The sequence below is a fragment of the Leuresthes tenuis genome, unplaced genomic scaffold (genome assembly GCF_036924035.1).
Source record: "Leuresthes tenuis unplaced genomic scaffold, fLeuTen1.0.hap1 SCAF_71, whole genome shotgun sequence".
Taxonomy (NCBI): Eukaryota; Metazoa; Chordata; class Actinopteri; order Atheriniformes; family Atherinopsidae; genus Leuresthes; species Leuresthes tenuis.
This window is the reverse complement of record NW_027325425.1, coordinates 116015-135832: the sequence shown is the minus strand read 5'-3', so window position 1 is coordinate 135832 and position 19818 is coordinate 116015. Positions and strand designations below refer to the sequence as shown.

At 42.3% G+C, this 19818-nt stretch overlaps 1 non-coding gene and 1 pseudogene across 1 annotated transcript; one reads left to right on the top strand and one right to left on the bottom strand.

Annotated features, from left to right (window-relative positions):
* Window positions 1-8181: 8181 nt before the first annotated feature.
* On the bottom strand, window positions 8182-8358 carry LOC140286069 (U2 spliceosomal RNA; annotated as a pseudogene).
* A 4973-nt stretch (window positions 8359-13331) lies between these two features.
* LOC140286091 (U2 spliceosomal RNA) lies at window positions 13332-13522 on the top strand. The gene has a single exon (XR_011910983.1). It is a non-coding gene; the product is annotated as a U2 spliceosomal RNA (small nuclear RNA).
* The last annotated feature ends 6296 nt before the right edge of the window (window positions 13523-19818 follow it).

Here is a 19818-nt window from a genome sequence, read left to right as displayed (position 1 = left end):
TGTGCAGAGTGACTTCTCTGAGTAGAGTCGCCTTACTTACTGTGCCAATGTTCGAAGCTGGATGCAAAGTTGTTGCTTGAATGGTGCTCGCTGGAGCGTGCGGTAGTGTAAAGTTATACCATTTAAAAGGAAAAGAGGGAGCGGAGGTGTTCGGCTGCAAGGTCTGAATTTCCAACCATAATTTGTAAACACCGTTGAAGAAAAGCCTCGAAAGCCCGACTATACACCATCAAAAGCGGGAGCAGAGGTGTTCAGCTGCAAGAAGGTCTGAATGTCCACCAATAATTACTGAAAAATGGGTAAGAAGAGGTGTGAATGCCCAACTATACATCATCAAAAGCAGAAGTGGATGTGTTCGGCCACAAGAAGGTTTGAATGTCCGACCATAGTTTGTAAAAGGCGGGTAAGAAAAGGTTTGAATGCCCGAACATACACAATCAAAAGAGGGAGCGGAGGTGTTTCGCTGCAAGAAGGTGTGAATGTCCGAGCATAGTTTGTAAAAAGCGGGTAAGAAAAGGTTCGAATGCCCGAACATACACCATCAAAAGAGGGAGCGGAGGTGTTCCGCTGTAAGAAGGTGTGAATGTCCAACCATAGTTGGTAAAAAGCGGGTAAGAAAAGGTTAAAATACCCGACTCTACACAATCAATAGCGGGAGCGGAGTTGTTCGGCTAAAAGAAGGTGTGAAAGTCCGACCATGGTTTGTAAAAAGCGGGTAAGAAAAGGTTCGAATGCAAAAATATACACCATCAAAAGCGGAAGCCGAGGTGTTCGGCTGCAAGTAGGTCTGAATGTCCACCCATAATTAATGAAAAGCGGGCAACAAGTAGGTTCGAATGCCCAACCATACATCAACAAAAGCAGGAGTGGATGTGTTTGGCTACAAGAAGGTTTGAATGTCCAACCATAGTTTGTAAAAAGCGGGTAAGAAAAGGTGCGAATGCCCGAAAATACACCATCAAAAGAGGGAGCGGAGGTGTTCCGCTGTAAGATGGTGCGAATGTCCGACCATAGTTGGTAAAAAGCGGGTAAGAAAAGGTTCGAATGCCCGAATATATACCATCATAAGCGGAAGCGGAGGTGTTCGGCTGCAAGAAGGTGTGAACGTCCGACCAAAGTTTGTAAAAAGCAGTTAAGAAAAGGTTCGAATATCCAACCAAACATAATCAAAAGTGGGAGCAGAGCTGTTCGACTGCAAGTAGGTGTGAATTTCCACCCATAATTCCTGAAAAATGGGTAAGAAAAGGTGCGAATGCCCAACCATACATCATCAAAAGAAGAAGTGGATGTGTTCTGCTACAAGAAGGTTTGAATGTCCGACCATAGCTTGTAAAAAGTGGGTAAGAAAAAGTTCGAATGCTCGAACATACACCATCAAATTTGGGAGCGGAGGTGTTCCGTTGTAAGACGGTGTGAATGTCCGACCATAATTGGTAAAAAGCGGGTAAGAAAAATTTATAATACCCGACTGTACACAATCAATAGCGGGAGCGGAGTTGTTCGGCTACAAGAAGGTGTGAAAGTCCGACCATGGTTTGTAAAACGCGGGTAAGACAAGGTGCGAATGCCCGACAATGTATGATCAAAAGAGGGAGCGGAGGTGTTCGGCTGCAAGGTCTGAATTTCCAACCATAATTTGTAAACACCGTTGAAGAAAAGCCTCGAAAGCCCGACTATACACCATCAAAAGCGGGAGCAGAGGTGTTCAGCTGCAAGAAGGTCTGAATGTCCACCAATAATTACTGAGAAATGGGTAAGAAAAGGTGTGAATGCCCAACTATACATCATCACAAGCAGAAGTGGATGTGTTCGGCCACAAGAAGGTTTGAATGTCCGACCATAGTTTGTAAAAGGCGGGTAAGAAAAGGTTTGAATGCCCGAACATACACAATCAAAAGAGGGAGCGGAGGTGTTCCGCCATAAGAAGGTGTGAATGTCCGACCGTAGTTGCTAAAAAGTGGGTAAGAAAAGGTTAAAATACCCGACTGTACACAATCAATAGCGGGAGCGAATGTGTTCGGCTACAAGAAGGTGTGAAAGTCCGACCATGTTTTGTAAATAGCGGGTAAGAAAAGGTGCGAATGCCCGACAATGTATGATCAAAAGAGGGAGCGGAGGTTTTCGGCTAAAAGAAGGTCTGAATGTCCAACCATAATTTGTAAAAACCGGGGAAGAAAAGGCTCGAAAGCCCGACTATACACCATCAAAAGCGGGAGCAGAGGGGTTCAGCTGCAAGAAGGTCTGAATGTCCATCAATAATTGCTAGAAAACATGAAAGAAAATTTTCGAATATCAAACCGCACATGATCATAAGTGGGAGCGGAGGTGTTTAGCTGCAAGAAGGTGTGAATGTCCACCCATAATTCCTCAAAAATGGGTAAAAAAAAAGGTGCGAATGCCCAACCATACATCATCAAAAGCAGGACTGGATGTGTTCGGACTGGATGTGTTCGGCTACAAGGTTTGAATGTCCGAGCATAGTTTGTTAAAAGCGGGTAAGAAAAGGTGCAAATGCCCGAACATACACCATCAAAAGAGGGAGCGGAGGTGTTACACTTGAAAGACGGTGTGAATGTCCGACCATAGTTGGTAAAAAGTGGGTAAGAAAAGGTTCGAATGCCCGAATATATACCATCAAAAGCGGAAGCGGAGGTGTTCGGCTGCAAGAAGGTGTGAACGTCCGACCAAAGTTTGTAAAAAGCAGTTAAGAAAAGGTTCGAATATCCAACCAAACATAATCAAAAGTGGGAGCAGAGCTGTTCGACTGCAAGTAGGTGTGAATTTCCACCCATAATTCCTGAAAAATGGGTAAGAAAAGGTGCGAATGCCCAACCATACATCATCAAAAGAAGAAGTGGATGTGTTCTGCTACAAGAAGGTTTGAATGTCCGACCATAGCTTGTAAAAAGTGGGTAAGAAAAAGTTCGAATGCTCGAACATACACCATCAAATTTGGGAGCGGAGGTGTTCCGCTGTAAGACGGTGTGAATGTCCGACCATAATTGGTAAAAAGCGGGTAAGAAAAGGTTAAAATACCCGACTGTACACAATCAATAGCGGGAGCGGAGTTGTTCGGCTACAAGAAGGTGTGAAAGTCCGACCATGGTTTGTAAAACGCGCGTAAGACAAGGTGCGAATGCCCGACAATGTATGATCAAAAGAGGGAGCGGAGGTGTTCGGCTGCAAGGTCTGAATTTCCAACCATAATTTGTAAACACCGTTGAAGAAAAGCCTCGAAAGCCCGACTATACACCATCAAAAGCGGGAGCAGAGGTGTTCAGCTGCAAGAAGGTCTGAATGTCCACCAATAATTACTGAGAAATGGGTAAGAAAAGGTGTGAATGCCCAACTATACATCATCACAAGCAGAAGTGGATGTGTTCGGCCACAAGAAGGTTTGAATGTCCGACCATAGTTTGTAAAAGGCGGGTAAGAAAAGGTTTGAATGCCCGAACATACACAATCAAAAGAGGGAGCGGAGGTGTTCCGCCATAAGAAGGTGTGAATGTCCGACCGTAGTTGCTAAAAAGTGGGTAAGAAAAGGTTAAAATACCCGACTGTACACAATCAATAGCGGGAGCGAATGTGTTCGGCTACAAGAAGGTGTGAAAGTCCGACCATGTTTTGTAAATAGCGGGTAAGAAAAGGTGCGAATGCCCGACAATGTATGATCAAAAGAGGGAGCGGAGGTTTTCGGCTAAAAGAAGGTCTGAATGTCCAACCATAATTTGTAAAAACCGGGGAAGAAAAGGCTCGAAAGCCCGACTATACACCATCAAAAGCGGGAGCAGAGGGGTTCAGCTGCAAGAAGGTCTGAATGTCCATCAATAATTGCTAGAAAACATGAAAGAAAATTTTCGAATATCAAACCGCACATGATCATAAGTGGGAGCGGAGGTGTTTAGCTGCAAGAAGGTGTGAATGTCCACCCATAATTCCTCAAAAATGGGTAAAAAAAAAGGTGCGAATGCCCAACCATACATCATCAAAAGCAGGACTGGATGTGTTCGGCTACAAGGTTTGAATGTCCGAGCATAGTTTGTTAAAAGCGGGTAAGAAAAGGTTCGAATGCCCGAACATACACCATCAAAAGAGGGAGCGGAGGTGTTCAGCCATAAGAAGGTGTGAATGTCCGACCGTAGTTGGTAAAAAGCGGGTAAGAAAAGGTTAAAATGGCCGTCTGTACACAATCAATAGCGGGAAGGGATGTGTTCGGCTACAAGAAGGTGTGAAAGTCCGACCATGTTTTGTAAAAAGCGGTTAAGAAAAGGTGTGAATGCCCGACAATGTATGATCAAAAGAGGGAGCGGAGGTTTTCGGCTGCAAGAAGGCCTGAATGTCCAACCATAATTTGTAAAAACCGGGGAAGAAAAGGCTCGGAAGCCCGACTATACACCATCAAAAGCGGGAGCAGAGGTGTTCAGCTGCAAGAAGGTCTCAATGTCCATCAATAATTGCTAAAAAACATGAAAGAAAATTTTCGAATATCAAACCGCACATGATCATATGCGGGAGAGGAGGTGTTCAGCTGCAAGAAGGTGTGAATGTCCACCCATAATTCCTGAAAAATGGGTAAAAAAAGGTGCGAATGCCCAACCATACATCATCAAAAGCAGGTGTGAATATCAGATCATAATTTGCAAAAACCTGATGAGAAATGGTGAGAATGCCCGACTATACACCATCAAATGCGGGAGCGGAGGTGTTCGGCTGTGAGTAGGTGTGAATGTCCGACCATACTTGCTGAAAAAAATGACAAAGCAGTTTTCACTTGGTTTGAGTGAAGGATTTCATTTTATATAGAAATCCGAAATTGTGTAGAACTCGTGGAAATAAGTTTATTCTCGGATTCCTAAAGGTTTAGTGTTGTTCTTTGGTATACTGCAAAGTAATACTTTTTATTTTGTTGAAACCGATTCAGACATGGATAAATATGAAGGAAAAAGCAGTTTTAACTTGGTTTGAGTGAAGGAATTCATTTTATATCAAAATCCGAAATTGTGTAGAACTCGTGGAAATAAGTTTATTCTCGGATTCCTAAAGGTTTAGTGTTGTTCTTTGGTATACTGCAAAGTAATACTTTCTATTTTGTTGAAACCTATTCAGACATGGATAAATATTAAGGACAAAGCAGTTTTAACTTGGTTTGAGTGAAGGAATTCATTTTATATCAAAATCCGAAATTGTGTAGAACTGGTGATAAGAAGCTTATTTTCGGATTTCTAAAGGTTTAGTGTTGTTCTTTGGTATACTGCAAAGTAATACTTTCTTTTTTGTTAATAAGCTTCTTTTCACCAGTTCTACACAATTTTGGATTTTGATATAAAATGAATTCCTTCACTCAAACCAAGTTAAAACTGCTTTGTCCTTCATATTTATCCATGTCTGAATGGGTTTCAACAAAATAGAAAGTATTACTTTGCAGTATACCAAAGAACAACACTAAACCTTTAGGAATCCGAGAATAAGCTTCTTTTCACCAGTTCTACAAAATTTTGGATTTTGATATAAAATGAATTCCTTCACTCAAACCAAGTTAAAACTGCTTTGTCCTTCATATTTATCCATGTCTGAATCGGTTTCAACAAAATAGAAAGTATTACTTTGCAGTATACCAAAGAACAACACTAAACCTTTAGGAATCCGAGAATAAACTTATTAATAAACACCTCCGCTCCCTGTTTTGATCATTTATGGTCTGGCAATACTACCTTTTCTTACCCGTTTTTGAGTTATTATGGCTGGACATTCACAGCTTCTTGCAGCCGAACACCTCTTCTCCCGCTTTTGATGATGAATGGTCCGGCATTCTTACCTTTTCTAACACATTTTTCAGCAATTATTGTTGGTCATTCACACCTTTCTCATCAGCTTTTTACAAATTATGATCTGACATTCACACCTACTTGCAGCCGAACATCTCGGCTTCCGCTTTTGATGGTGTATATTTTGGCATTCGAACCTTTTCTTACCCGCTTTTTACAAACCATGGTCGGACTTTCATACCTTCTTTTAGCCGAACAACTCCGCTCCCGCTATTTATTGTGTAGAGTTGGGTATTTTAGCCTTTTCTTACCCGCTTTTTACCAACTATGGTCGGACATTCACACTTTCTTACAGCGGAACACCTCCGCTCCCTCTTTTGATGGTGTATGTTCTGGCATTCGAACCTTTTCTTACCCACTTTTTACAAACTATGCTCGGACATTCACACCTTCTTGCAGTGAAACACCTCCGCTCCCTCTTTTGATGGTGTATGTTCGGGCATTCGCACCTTTACTTACCCGCTTTTTACAAACTATGGTCGTACATTCAAACCTTGTAGCCGAAAACCTCCACTCCCTCTTTTGATCATACTTTGTCGGGCATTCGCACCTTTTCTTACCCGCTTTTTACAAACTATGCTCGGACATTCAAACCTTCTTGTATCCAAACACATCCACTCCTGCTTTTGTTGATGTATGGTTGGGCATTCGAACCTACTTGTTGCCCGCTTTTCATTAATTATGGGTGGACATTCACACCTTGTCACAGCCAAACACCTCCGCTCCCTCTTTTGATCATGTATGGTTGGACATTCGCACCTTTTCTCACCCGCTTTTTGCAAACTATGGTCGGCCATTCACAGCTTCCTCTCCACCATACTTGTATGGTGGGATATTCACACCCACTTGCATCCGAAGATCTCCGCCCCCACTTTTGTTGATATTTAGTCGGTCATTCACACCTTACCTGTTTTCTTGCCGCCAAACACCTCTGATCTCGCTTTTGATGATGTAAGATTGGGCATTCAGACCTTGCTTTTCCTGCTTTTCACCAACTATAGATGGACATTCACACCTTCTTGCAGCCGAACACTTCCGCTCCACCTTTTAGGTTTCTATCACACCTTTTTTTTCACCGCATTTTATAGATTATGGTTGGAAATTCTCAACCACTCATCCGAAGACCTCTCCTCCCGCTTTTGTTAATATATTTGAACTTTAGTCAGACATTCACACCTACTTGTAGCCGAACACCACCTCTCTAGCTTTTGATGAGGTATGGTCCGGGATTCTTACCGTTTCTAACAAATTTTTCAGCAATTATGGTAGGATATTCACACCTTCTTGCAGCTGAACACCTCCTCTCCCACTTATGATCATGTGCGGATTGATTTTCGAAAATTTTCTTTCATGTTTTCTAGCAATTAATTATGGACATTTAGACCTTCTTGCAGCTGAACACCTCCGCTCCCGCTTTTGATCATACATTGTCAGGCATTCGCACCTTGTCTTACCCGCTTTTTACAAACTTTAGTCGAACATTCACACCTTTTTGCAGCCGAACACAGTTTTTTGCAGCCGAATTTGGGCATTCGCACCTTTTCATACCCACTTTTTACCAACTATGGTCGGACATTCACACCGTCTTACAGCGGAACACCTCCGCTCCCTCTTTTGATGGTGTATGCTCGGACATTCAAACCTTCTTGTAGCCGAACACATCCACTCCTGCTTTTGATGATGTATGGTATGGCATTCGAACCTACTTGTTGCCCGCTTTTCATTAATTATGGGTGGACATTCACACCTTGTCGCAGCCAAACACCCTGTTTCGATCATGTATGGTTGGACATTCGCACCTTTTCTCACCCGCTTTTTGCAAACTATGGTCGGCCATTCACAGCTTCCTCTCCACCATACTTGTATGGTGGGATATTCACACCCACTTGCATCCGAAGACCTCCGCCCCCACTTTTGTTGATATTTAGTCGGTCATTCGCACCTTACCCGCTTTTGGCAAACTATGGCCTTCTTGCAGCCAAAAACCTCTGATCTCGCTTTTGATGATGTAAGGTTGGGCATTCAGACCTTGCTTCACCTGCTTTTCACCAAATATAGTCGGACATTCACACCTTCTTGCAGCCGAACACTTCCGCTCCACCTTTTAGTTTTCTATGGGGCATTCACACCTTTATTTTCACCGCATTTTATAAAAACACCACAGGAACACCGTATTGAGGCTTTGTTCTGACCGCTCATTCGGTGTCGCGTTTCTTTCAAGCATTTCTCCTGGTTAGCCCGCACTCGGCTCGCTCCCAGAGCCGTGTTAAAGTCTACTTCGCATTCACTCTCTTTTCTCAGCAGACTAAAAGAAACTTCCATCCTGCACCGCTGTTAGCTTTTTCACAAGAGCAGAGGAGAGCGCACCGTTCCCAGCGGCACTGCAGTACCGGGTCGATGCTTGGAGTGAACGGAGCAAGCTCCTTTTTCAACTCCTATTGATAAAAATCCATTTAATATGTAGTCCTTGCATAGACATATCACATATTAAACTGATAAGTACAGATGGATTATGTGCAATTAGTAAAGAGAGTAGAGGACGATCTCTCTCGTTGGAAGTCCTTACCTATATCACTTATGGGGAGAGTTACAACCATTAAAATGATGATACTACCAAAAGTTAACTATTTGTTCTCAATGATCCCCATAAAACCATCTGCTACTTGGTTTAAGTCACTAGATTCATGCATCTCCAAATTTCTGTGGAAAAACAAACCACCACGTATTAGTTTAAAAACCCTACAGAAGACCAAGGACAGTGGTGGATTAGATTTACCTCATTTTCAGCACTATTCCTTAGCCAATAGGTTACAATATATATCAAAATGGTTTAAACCTTGTTGTTGTCACAGTTCCCAGAGACGTTGTAATCGTTGAGGATTCTATATTCACCCCCTCATTAGAGGCACGTGTTGCAGATTGATGACACTGAATCTTCTTCTCTGTTCATTGCTGGCATCATTCCCAGCATCGTAAGTGTTCGTGGCATTGTTAGCCTCTTCTTCTGGATCTTGATATCGAGCATCCTTTTGTATTTCTGGTTTGTAAGTCCTCTCTCTTCGTTCACCGGAGTCTTCGTCTCTTTGTCCTTGAGTTTGGTGATTTTTTCTTCTTTTGATGCCTTGACACAGTGTGACAGGTGATACCACATGGGAGATCCTTTAACTTGGACTGCTGTCCCTGTGCTGCGAAATGGCTGTGCTGCTCAAATGGTCTCTCCTTCATCATATACACAGTTATTTATACATCACCTTCCACCATGAAGCGTTGTCCCTTTTTGTTTCTCTCTTTGTTCTTAAAATGCTGTTATAAATGTCTAAACCAATCCATTAAACTAGATCATTTTGGCAGTAAAGCGATCTACAATGTGCTTGGTCGCAAAGCTGCTCATCTGTGGTAAACAGCTCTTCAGAAAGGCATTCTTCAATTGATTTCACTCATTTTATGTAATAATTTTGTGATTTCCTACAAAACTACACTTCTTCTCCCATCTGTCTGAGTATTTAATATTGTCTGGGTCCCGTTAAAACATGTATTTTTCCCATCTAATTCCTTGTTTGCTTTAAAACAAGTATTCCCCATTTTCTATCCCTTCAGTAGCCAACCAGTTTGTATGGAGTACACTGGAGCAACTTGACTGATCAGTAAAACACTGCTTTTGTTGTCACCGCAAGGCTTCCCCCGTCGGTTGTTTCACTGAGACACTACTGAGTAACTACAACTCAACACAGTTTATACACATAACATTCATATACATACTAACAAACAAACAAACAATAATTTATCGCAATTTTCTCATCTCTGTTTGAACGTACACCCAGGTAAATATTCCTGTAGTCTTCTCATACCGACTATGGACCCATTCATTGTTTAACTTCACTGTTTTGCAAATCCTAATTGAATATTACACATTGACATTGAACTTTACTGGATAAGCAGGTCTTCATTGCATTCAGCAGCCTATATGTGAGCATTTATGTGTAAGCTGTTCTTCTTTGCATTTATCAGCAGCAAGCAATTCTTCACTGCACATGCATATGTAAATAGTAAAACAATTCCAATGTGTTAGCGAAACCTTCTATATCACAGTGGTTTCTAAGGTCTATTTTAAGTTCTTTGCCATCAGTGAGATGACATTGTTTACAAAGTGTGTCAAATTATCACTGAAGATCTTTTCAGGAATTTCAAATCTAGAAATGAGTTATTTTACGCGTGATTTTGCTACTGAGAGTGCATCTGCTTGTGCACATGGAAATATTTCAGACCATTTGGTAAAAACCTCTGTTGTCACTGAGCAGAATCGTTTCCCTTAACATTAATTTAGTTCAATGAAATCTACAAAATAATGAAATAATGAAATCCAAACAAATATGTTGAAAAAGATACACTGGCTTAGGGAATTATCTTCGTTTTGGTCTTAGATTGCCCTGTGGAATGTATTTTGCACATATTTGACCTGCTAGACAAAACTTTATTCATTTATTTATTCTAAAAAAATGTTTTTAATAATTAGTAAAACCATATGCTGTAAAAACCTGGTTCATTATTGCTTCCATCCCTCCTGTTGAGACATGACATGGTCCGTGGCTCAATACTGCAGCATATTTAAACAAATTCTTTGGCAGTATGGTTTTCCTTCCGGTCATTCATACGAGTCTATTGTAGATGGCAATTGAATAACATCTAATAATGCTAAAATATTTGTAGTTTATACATTTAGCTGTGGATGTCAACATACCTGTTTTCCCAATGCTGTGTTAACACATGTACAGTTGAGAAGGCATACTGACTGTCAGTGTAAACGTTAACAACCTTTTTGTTATTTAATTTACAAGCTTCAGTTAAAGCTACCAATTCGACTGCTTGAACAGAGTAATTTTTTGGTAGTGGTTGTTTTAAGAAAACTTCAGTTTCTGTTACTACTGCAAATCCTGTAGCATTTGTGCCATCAGGGTTTTTTTCCTTGATCTGTTGAATAAATATAGTTATTTCTGCATTTTCATAACGTATATCAGTTAAGTCTGGCCTGGGTAAAACACTGATGGTTATTTCTGGCTTTCCATCTGTGGGGTAGGTAGCAGTGTGGATGGATTAAGTGTAGCACATCTCTCGACAACAAGGTGTGGCTGTGAAAGAAGAACTGTTATGTAGGAGAGATGTCTGGTAAAGATATTTTGTTAAGTAACCATATCACAGCCACTGCATGAGGTACCTTAAGTGTTAATGGGTGAAATAACACCATTATTGTTGATGCCTGCACTGCCAATGGCTTCTGGCCATTGATTCAAAAGTACGATCTCGTCCCTTTTTCCCCCTTTCAGTGGACACTGGCCCCTAATTACCGCAATTCAGCAGGGGGTCTTTCATTAGGAGTACTGGACTCCCCCGTGCACGGTTTCAGCTCCGACCCTGGACAGCGGAAAAAACGTTGAGATCTGGTTTGAGGACCCAATTGTTGAGAAAAGTCTCTCAATGAGACTCAGAGTTGCTGGAGTCAGTTAATGCAAAGGTTTAATCTTGCAGCAAGTTCAAGAATGTGTGTGTGTATGGGTGTATGTGTGCGAACGTGTGTGAGTTTGTGTGTGTGAGAGTTTAAAGAACCTGTTATCCACAGGCAGGCCTTAACTAGTATGGCACGGGTCCAGCCTGTCTCATCTTTTTTGGAAGGTCCAGCGCTCGGCCGTAACCCTTCTTTCTGTTTGGACTCTCACATACATTCGGTTAATCATAGAAAAACGAGAACAAAACTTTTTAGCCCCTTAAATTCATAAAACAGACATGGTGCAGTTATTTCCATTCTAGAAAATAAGAGTAATCACCACCATTCCTATAAATTCTGGATATTCTAACAATCTGAATCTTTTTTAAATGTTCGATGAAGCCCTTTGCTGTTCTGTTTAGAGACTCAGCTGATCATAAACCAAGTTTTGCTCTTGAACCAAGCTTCTAAACTCTTCACCTTTTTCATTTCTCAGTTAGTATTCACTTTAAAACTGATTAAAAGAAAAATTAAATGAATGCCTATCAACAAATGTGGGATCTAAACTCTAGTGCTTCCTCTAAAATAATTTCCTTTCTCAATTCAGAAATGTGTGTGTGTAAGTCACAACACCCGTGACACCAAAACGGCTTTCTTTTCTCTCTTTTCTCTACACTCTGCACTGTGAGCACACACAACAAATCAGAAAGGCTTTTTTTCTCTCTTTTCTACATTATGGACTGTGGGGACACAAAACCGCTCTCTCTTTTTTTTTTTTTTGATTGTGTGCCAGGGCGTTGTCTCACGTATTAGATTATGCTTAAGATACGAATGAGTTTATCAGTCACATCAGAATCCATACATACTGATCCTCCCGTAATAAAATGGTCGGATCTTATCAAACACACTTTGTTTCTTGTGACAAGTCAGCGAAACAGCGTATACACGTCAAGACACTGAATCAAGTTTGCCACAAGAACTCATAAGTTTGGCAGTATTGCTCTGCCGTCAGCAATCATACACCCATTTTATTTTCATGAGACATGTGCAGGCACCTGTTCATCTACTGTTCTATCACTATGAATTAGTTTATCTATTATCAATAAGGATACTTCTACAACTACTATCAAAGTATGTCCGGACTTCTTATGTTGTCAGTTGCTATATATCAATAAGTGGGTTGCTACTGAAAAGCATTAAGCATGTCACACAGCCCAAACATATAACATTTCAGGACACACCACACAGTTAACAACCACAGTCAAGCGTGTCAAAGCCCAAACATGTAACATTCAACAGGACACTTACACAACACATTCAAATCAAACAGTCAGACAACATACAAGAACCTATACCCCAGCCGGCATTGCTCCCTGCCTATTTTCCTACAACTCACTATGTGTGCGCACACCTTTATTCACAAACTCTTCAACTTATACTCTTTTACCGAAGCTGCTACAGCTCGATTGGCCAAATACCCTTAGATCCTATTTCGGTGAATTTGACATCTGCCTTGCATGTAACAGATTAGCGGTTTAGCAGTTTTAATTTAGTTTGAGTGAAGGAATTCATTTTATAGCAAAATCCGAAATCGTGAAGAACTCATGGAAGTAAGCTTATTCTCGGATTCCTGAATCTTTAGATTTGCTCTTTGTTTTACTGCAAAGTACAACGTTGAGCAGCACTAATGAGTTGTTTCTATTTTTGGCAGGCTTTACCTTTGCGGATGAAGCCCTTTCTGTCTGTGCAAAAGAAATCTTGTTACTGTGCAGAGTGACTTCTCTGAGTAGAGTCGCCTTACTTGTTGCGACTGTGCCAATGTTCGAAGCTGGAGTGCAAAGTTGTTGCTTGAATGGTGCTCGCTGGAGCGTGCGGTAGTGTAAAGTTATACCATTTAAAAGGGCTGAAGAGTGCTCAGTGCAGCGGGTGGGCCGAGGTGCAAAGTGACACTATGGCCATAAAAAGAACACCGCTACAAGTGCGCATTGTGCCAGGAAGGGCCCTCGGACGTGAACCAGTGGACAGTTATCGCTTCTCGGCCTTTTGGCTAAGATCAAGTGTAGTATCTGTTCTTATTAGTTTAATGTCTGATGTGTCCTCTATGCGAGGACTACATATTAAATGGATTTGTATCAATAGGAGTTGAAAAAGGAGCTTGCTCCGTTCACTCCAAGCATCGACCCGGTACTGTAGTGCCCCTGGGAACGGTGCGCTCTCCTCTGCTCTTGTGAAAAAGCAAACAGCGGTGCAGGATGGAAGTTTCAGGGAGCCCAAGATGAAACTTTCTTTTAGTCTGCTGAGAAAAGAGAGTGAATGCGAAGTAGACTTTAACACGGTTCTGGGAGCGAGCCGAGTGCGGGCTAACCAGGAGAATTGCTTGAAAGAAACGCGACACCGAATGAGCGGTCAGAACAAAGCCTCAATACGGTGTTCCTGTGGTGTTTTTATAAAATGCGGTGAAAAAAAAGGTGTGAATGCCCCATAGAAAACTAAAAGGTGGAGCGGAAGTGTTCGGCTGCAAGAAGGTGTGAATGTCCGACTATATTTGGTGAAAAGCAGGTGAAGCAAGGTCTGAATGCCCAACCTTACATTATCAAAAGCGAGATCAGAGGTTTTTGGCTGCAAGAAGGCCATAGTTTGCCAAAAGTGGGTAAGGTGCGAATGACCGACTAAATATCAACAAAAGTGGGGGCGGAGGTCTTCGGATGCAAGTGGGTGTGAATATCCCACCATAGAAGTATGGTGGAGAGGAAGCTGTGAATGGCCGACCATAGTTTGCAAAAAGCGGGTGAGAAAAGGTGCGAATGTCCAACCATACATGATCAAAACAGGGAGCGGAGGTGTTTGGCTGCGACAAGGTGTGAATGTCCACCCATAATTAATGAAAAGCGGGCAACAAGTAGGTTCGAATGCCCAACCATACATCATCAAAAGCAGGAGTGGATGTGTTCGGCTACAAGAAGGTTTGAATGTCCGAGCATAGTTTGTAAAAAGCGGGTAAGAAAAGGTTCGAATGCCTGAACATACATCATCAAAAGCAGGACTGGATGTGTTCGGCTACAAGAAGGTTTGAATGTCCGACCATAGTTGGTAAAAAGTGGGTATGAAAAGGTTCGAATGCCCAAAATCGGCTGAAAAAAACTGTGTTCGGCTGCAAAAAGGTGTGAATGTTTGACTAAAGTTTGTAAGACAAGGTTCGAATGCCTGACAATGTATGATCAAAAGCGGGAGCGGAGGTATTCAGCTGCAAGAAGGTCTAAATGTCCATCATTAATTGCTAGAAAACATGAAAGAAAATTTTCGAAAATCAATCTGCATATGATCATAAGTGGGAGAGGAGGTGTTCAGCTGCAAGAAGGTGTGAATGTCCTACCATAATTGCTGAAAAATGTGTTAGAAACGGTAGGAATGCCGGACCATACATCATCAAAAGCTAGAGAGGTGGTGTTCGGCTGCAAGTAGGTGTGAATGTCTGACTAAAGTTCAAATATATTAACAAAAGCGGGAGGAGAGCTCTTCGGATGAGTGGTTGAGAATTTCCAACCGTAATCTATAAAATGCGGTGAAAAAAAAGGTGTGATAGAAACCTAAAAGGTGGAGCGGAAGTGTTCGGCTGCAAGAAGGTGTGAATGTCCGTCTATAGTTGGTGAAAAGCAGGAAAAGCAAGGTCTGAATGCCCAATCTTACATCATCAAAAGCGAGATCAGAGGTGTTTGGCTGCAAGAAAACGGGTTAGGTGTGAATGACCGACTAAATATCAACAAAAGTGGGGGCGGAGGTCTTCGGATGCAAGTGGGTGTGAATATCCCACCATACAAGTATGGTGGAGAGGAAGCTGTGAATGTCCGACCATGGTTTGTAAAACGCGGGTAAGACAAGGTGCGAATGTCCGACAATGTATGATCAAAAGAGGGAGCGGAGGTGTTCGGCTGCAAGGTCTGAATTTCCAACCATAATTTGTAAACACCGTTGAAGAAAAGCCTCGAAAGCCCGACTATACACCATCAAAAGCGGGAGCAGAGGTGTTCAGCTGCAAGAAGGTCTGAATGTCCACCAATAATTACTGAAAAATGGGTAAGAAAAGGTGTGAATGCCCAACTATACATCATCAAAAGCAGAAGTGGATGTGTTCGGCCACAAGAAGGTTTGAATGTCCGACCATAGTTTGTAAAAGGCGGGTAAGAAAAGGTTTGAATGCCCGAACATACACAATCAAAAGAGGGAGCGGAGGTGTTTCTTTGCAAGAAGGTGTGAATGTCCGAGCATAGTTTGTAAAAAGTGGGTAAGAAAAGGTTCGAATGCCCGAACATACACCATCAAAAGAGGGAGCGGAGGTGTTCCGCTGCAAGAAGGTGTGAATGTCCGAGCATAGTTTGTAAAAAGCGGGTAAGAAAAGGTTCGAATGCCCGAACATACACCATCAAAAGAGGGAGCGGAGGTGTTCCGCTGTAAGAAGGTGTGAATGTCCAACCATAGTTGGTAAAAAGCGGGTAAGAAAAGGTTAAAATAACCGACTCTACACAATCAATAGCGGGAGCGGAGTTGTTCGGCTAAAAGAAGGTGTGAAAGTCCGACCATGGTTTGTAAAAAGCGGGTAAGAAAAGGTTCGAATGCAAAAATATACACCATCAAAAGCGGAAGCCGAGGTGTTCGGCTGCAAGTAGGTCTGAATGTCCACCCATAATTAATGAAAAGCGGGCAACAAGTAGGTTCGAATGCCCAACCATACATCAACAAAAGCAGGAGTGGATGCGTTTGGCTACAAGAAGGTTTGAATGTCCGAGCATAGTTTGAAAAAAGCGGGTAAGAAAAGGTGCGAATGCCCGACAATGTATGATCAAAAGAGGGAGTGGAGGTTTTCGGCTACAAGAAGGTTTGAATGTCCAACCATAGTTTGTAAAAAGCGGGTAAGAAAAGGTGCGAATTCCCGAACATACACCATCAAAAGAGGGAGCGGAGGTGTTCCGCTGTAAGATGGTGCGAATGTCCGACCATAGTTGGTAAAAAGCGGGTAAGAAAAGGTTCGAATGCCCGAATATATACCATCATAAGCGGAAGCGGAGGTGTTCGGCTGCAAGAAGGTGTGAACGTCCGACCAAAGTTTGTAAAAAGCAGTTAAGAAAAGGTTCGAATATCCAACCAAACATAATCAAAAGTGGGAGCAGAGCTGTTCGACTGCAAGTAGGTGTGAATTTCCACCCATAATTCCTGAAAAATGGGTAAGAAAAGGTGCGAATGCCCAACCATACATCATCAAAAGAAGAAGTGGATGTGTTCTGCTACAAGAAGGTTTGAATGTCCGACCATAGTTTGTAAAAAGTGGGTAAGAAAAAGTTCGAATGCTCGAACATACACCATCAAAATTGGAAGCGGAGGTGTTCCGCTGTAAGACGGTGTGAATGTCCGACCATAATTGGTAAAAAGCGGGTAAGAAAAGGTTGAAATACCCGACTGTACACAATCAATAGCGGGAGCGGAGTTGTTCGGCTACAAGAAGGTGTGAAAGTCCGACCATGGTTTGTAAAACGCAGGTAAGACAAGGTGCGAATGCCCGACAATGTATGATCAAAAGAGGGAGCGGAGGTGTTCGGCTGCAAGGACTGAATTTCCAACCAATAATTACTGAAAAATGGGTAAGAAAAGGTGTGAATGCCCAACTATACATCATAAAAAGCAGAAGTGGATGTGTTCGGCTGCAAGAAGGTGTGAATGTCCGAGCATAGTTTGTAAAAAGTGGGTAAGAAAAGGTTCGAATGCCAAAATATACACCATCAAAAACGGAAGCCGAGGTGTTCGGCTGCAAGTAGGTGTGAATGTCAGATCATAATTTGCAAAAAGCTGATGAGAAAGGTGTGAATGACCGACAATAATTACTGAAAAATGTGTTAGAAAAGGTAAGAATGCCGGACTATTCATCATCAAAAGCAGAGAAGAGGTGTTCGGATGCAAGAAGCTGTGAATGTCCAGCCATAATTACTCAAAAACGGGTAAGAAAAGGTAGTATTGCCAGACCATAAATGATCAAAACAGGGAGCGGAGGTGTTCCGCTGTAAGAAGGTGTGAATGTCCGACCATAATTGGTAAAAAGCGGGTAAGAAAAGGTTAAAATACCCGACTGTACACAATCAATAGCGGGAGCGGAGTGGTTTGGCTACTAAAAGGTGTGAAAGTCCGACCATACATCCTCAAAAGCAGAACTGGATGTGTTCGGCTACAAGAAGGTTTGAATGTCTGACCATAGTTTGTAAAAAGCGGGTAAGAAAAGGTTCGAATGCCCAAACATACAACATCAAAAGAGGGAGCGGAGGTGTTCCGCCATAAGAAGGTGTGAATGTCCGACCGTAGTTGGTAAAAAGCGGGTAAGAAAAAGTTCGAATGGCCAACCATACATCATCAAAAGCAGGACTGGATGTGTTCGGCTACAAGGTTTGAATGTCCGAGCATAGTTTGTTAAAAGCGGGTAAGAAAAGGTTCGAATGCCCGAACATACACCATCAAAAGAGGGAGCGGAGGTGTTCCGCCATAAGAAGGTGTGAATGTCCGACCGTAGTTGGTAAAAAGCGGGTAAGAAAAGGTTAAAATGGCCGTCTGTACACAATCAATAGCGGGAAGGGATGTGTTCGGCTACAAGAAGGTGTGAAAGTCCGACCATGTTTTGTAAAAAGCGGTTAAGAAAAGGTGTCAATGCCCGACAATGTATGATCAAAAGAGGGAGCGGAGGTTTTCGGCTGCAAGAAGGTCTGAATGTCCAACCATAATTTGTAAAAACCGGGGAAGAAAAGGCTCGGAAGCCCGACTATACACCATCAAAAGCGGGAGCAGAGGTGTTCAGCTGCAAGAAGGTCTCAATGTCCATCAATAATTGCTAAAAAACATGAAAGAAAATTTTCGAATATCAAACCGCACATGATCATATGCGGGAGAGGAGGTGTTCAGCTGCAAGAAGGTGTGAATGTCCACCCATAATTCCTGAAAAATGGGTAAAAAAAGGTGCAAATGCCCAACCATACATCATCAAAAGCAGGTGTGAATGTCAGATCATAATTTGCAAAAACCTGATGAGAAATGGTGAGAATGCCCGACTATACACCATCAAATGCGGGAGCGGAGGTGTTCGGCTGTGAGTAGGTGTGAATGTCCGACCATACTTGCTGAAAAATATGACAAAGCAGTTTATGACATATGACATATGATATATAATAATAATAATATGACACCTCCGTTCCCTCTTTTGATCATACATTGTCCGGCATTCGCACCTTTTCTTACCGGCTTTTTACAAACCATGGTCGGACTTTCACACCTTTTAGTAGCCGAACAACTCCGCTCCCGCTATTGATTGTGTACAGTCCGGTTTTTTAACCTTTTCTTACCCGCTTTTTACCAACTATGGTCGGACATTCGCAGCATCTTACAGCGGAACACCTCCGCTCCCTCTTTTGATGGTGTATGTTCGGGCATTCGAACTTTTTCTTACCCGCTTTTTACAAACTATGGTCGGACATTCAAACCTTCTTGTAGCAGAACACATCCACTTCTTCTTTTGATGATGTATGGTTGGGCATTCGCACCTTTTCTTACCCATTTTTCAGGAATTATGGGTGGATATTCACACCTACTTGCAGTCGAACAGCTCTGCTCCCACTTTTGATTATGTTTGGTTGGATATTCGAACCTTTTCTTAACTGCTTTTTACAAACTTTGGTCGGACGTTCACACCTTCTTGCAGCCGAACACCTCCGCTTCCGCTTTTGATGGTATATATTCGGGCATTCGAACCTTTTCTTACCCACTTTTTACCAACTATGGTCGGACATTCACACCGTCTTTCAAGTGTAACACCTCCGCTCCCTCTTTTGATGGTGTATGTTCGGGCATTTGCACCTTTTCTTACCCGCTTTTTACAAACTATGGTCGTACATTCAAACCTTGTAGCCGAAAACCTCCACTCCCTCTTTTGATCATACTTTGTCGGGCATTCGCACCTTTTCTTACCCGCTTTTTACAAACTATGCTCGGACATTCAAACCTTCTTGTAGCCAAACACATCCACTCCTGCTTTTGTTGATGTATGGTTGGGCATTCGAACCTACTTGTTGCCCGCTTTTCATTAATTATGGGTGGACATTCACACCTTGTCACAGCCAAACACCTCCGCTCCCTGTTTTGATCATGTGTGGTTGGACATTCGCACCTTTTCTCACCCGCTTTTTGCAAACTATGGTCGGCCATTCACAGCTTCCTCTCCACCATACTTGTATGGTGGGATATTCACACCCACTTGCATCCGAAGATCTCCGCCCCCACTTTTGTTGATATTTAGTCGGTCATTCACACCTTACCCGTTTTCTTGCCGCCAAACACCTCTGATCTCGCTTTTGATGATGTAAGATTGGGCATTCAGACCTTGCTTTTCCTGCTTTTCACCAACTATAGATGGACATTCACACCTTCTTGCAGCCGAACACTTCCGCTCCACCTTTTAGGTTTCTATCACACCTTTTTTTTCACCGC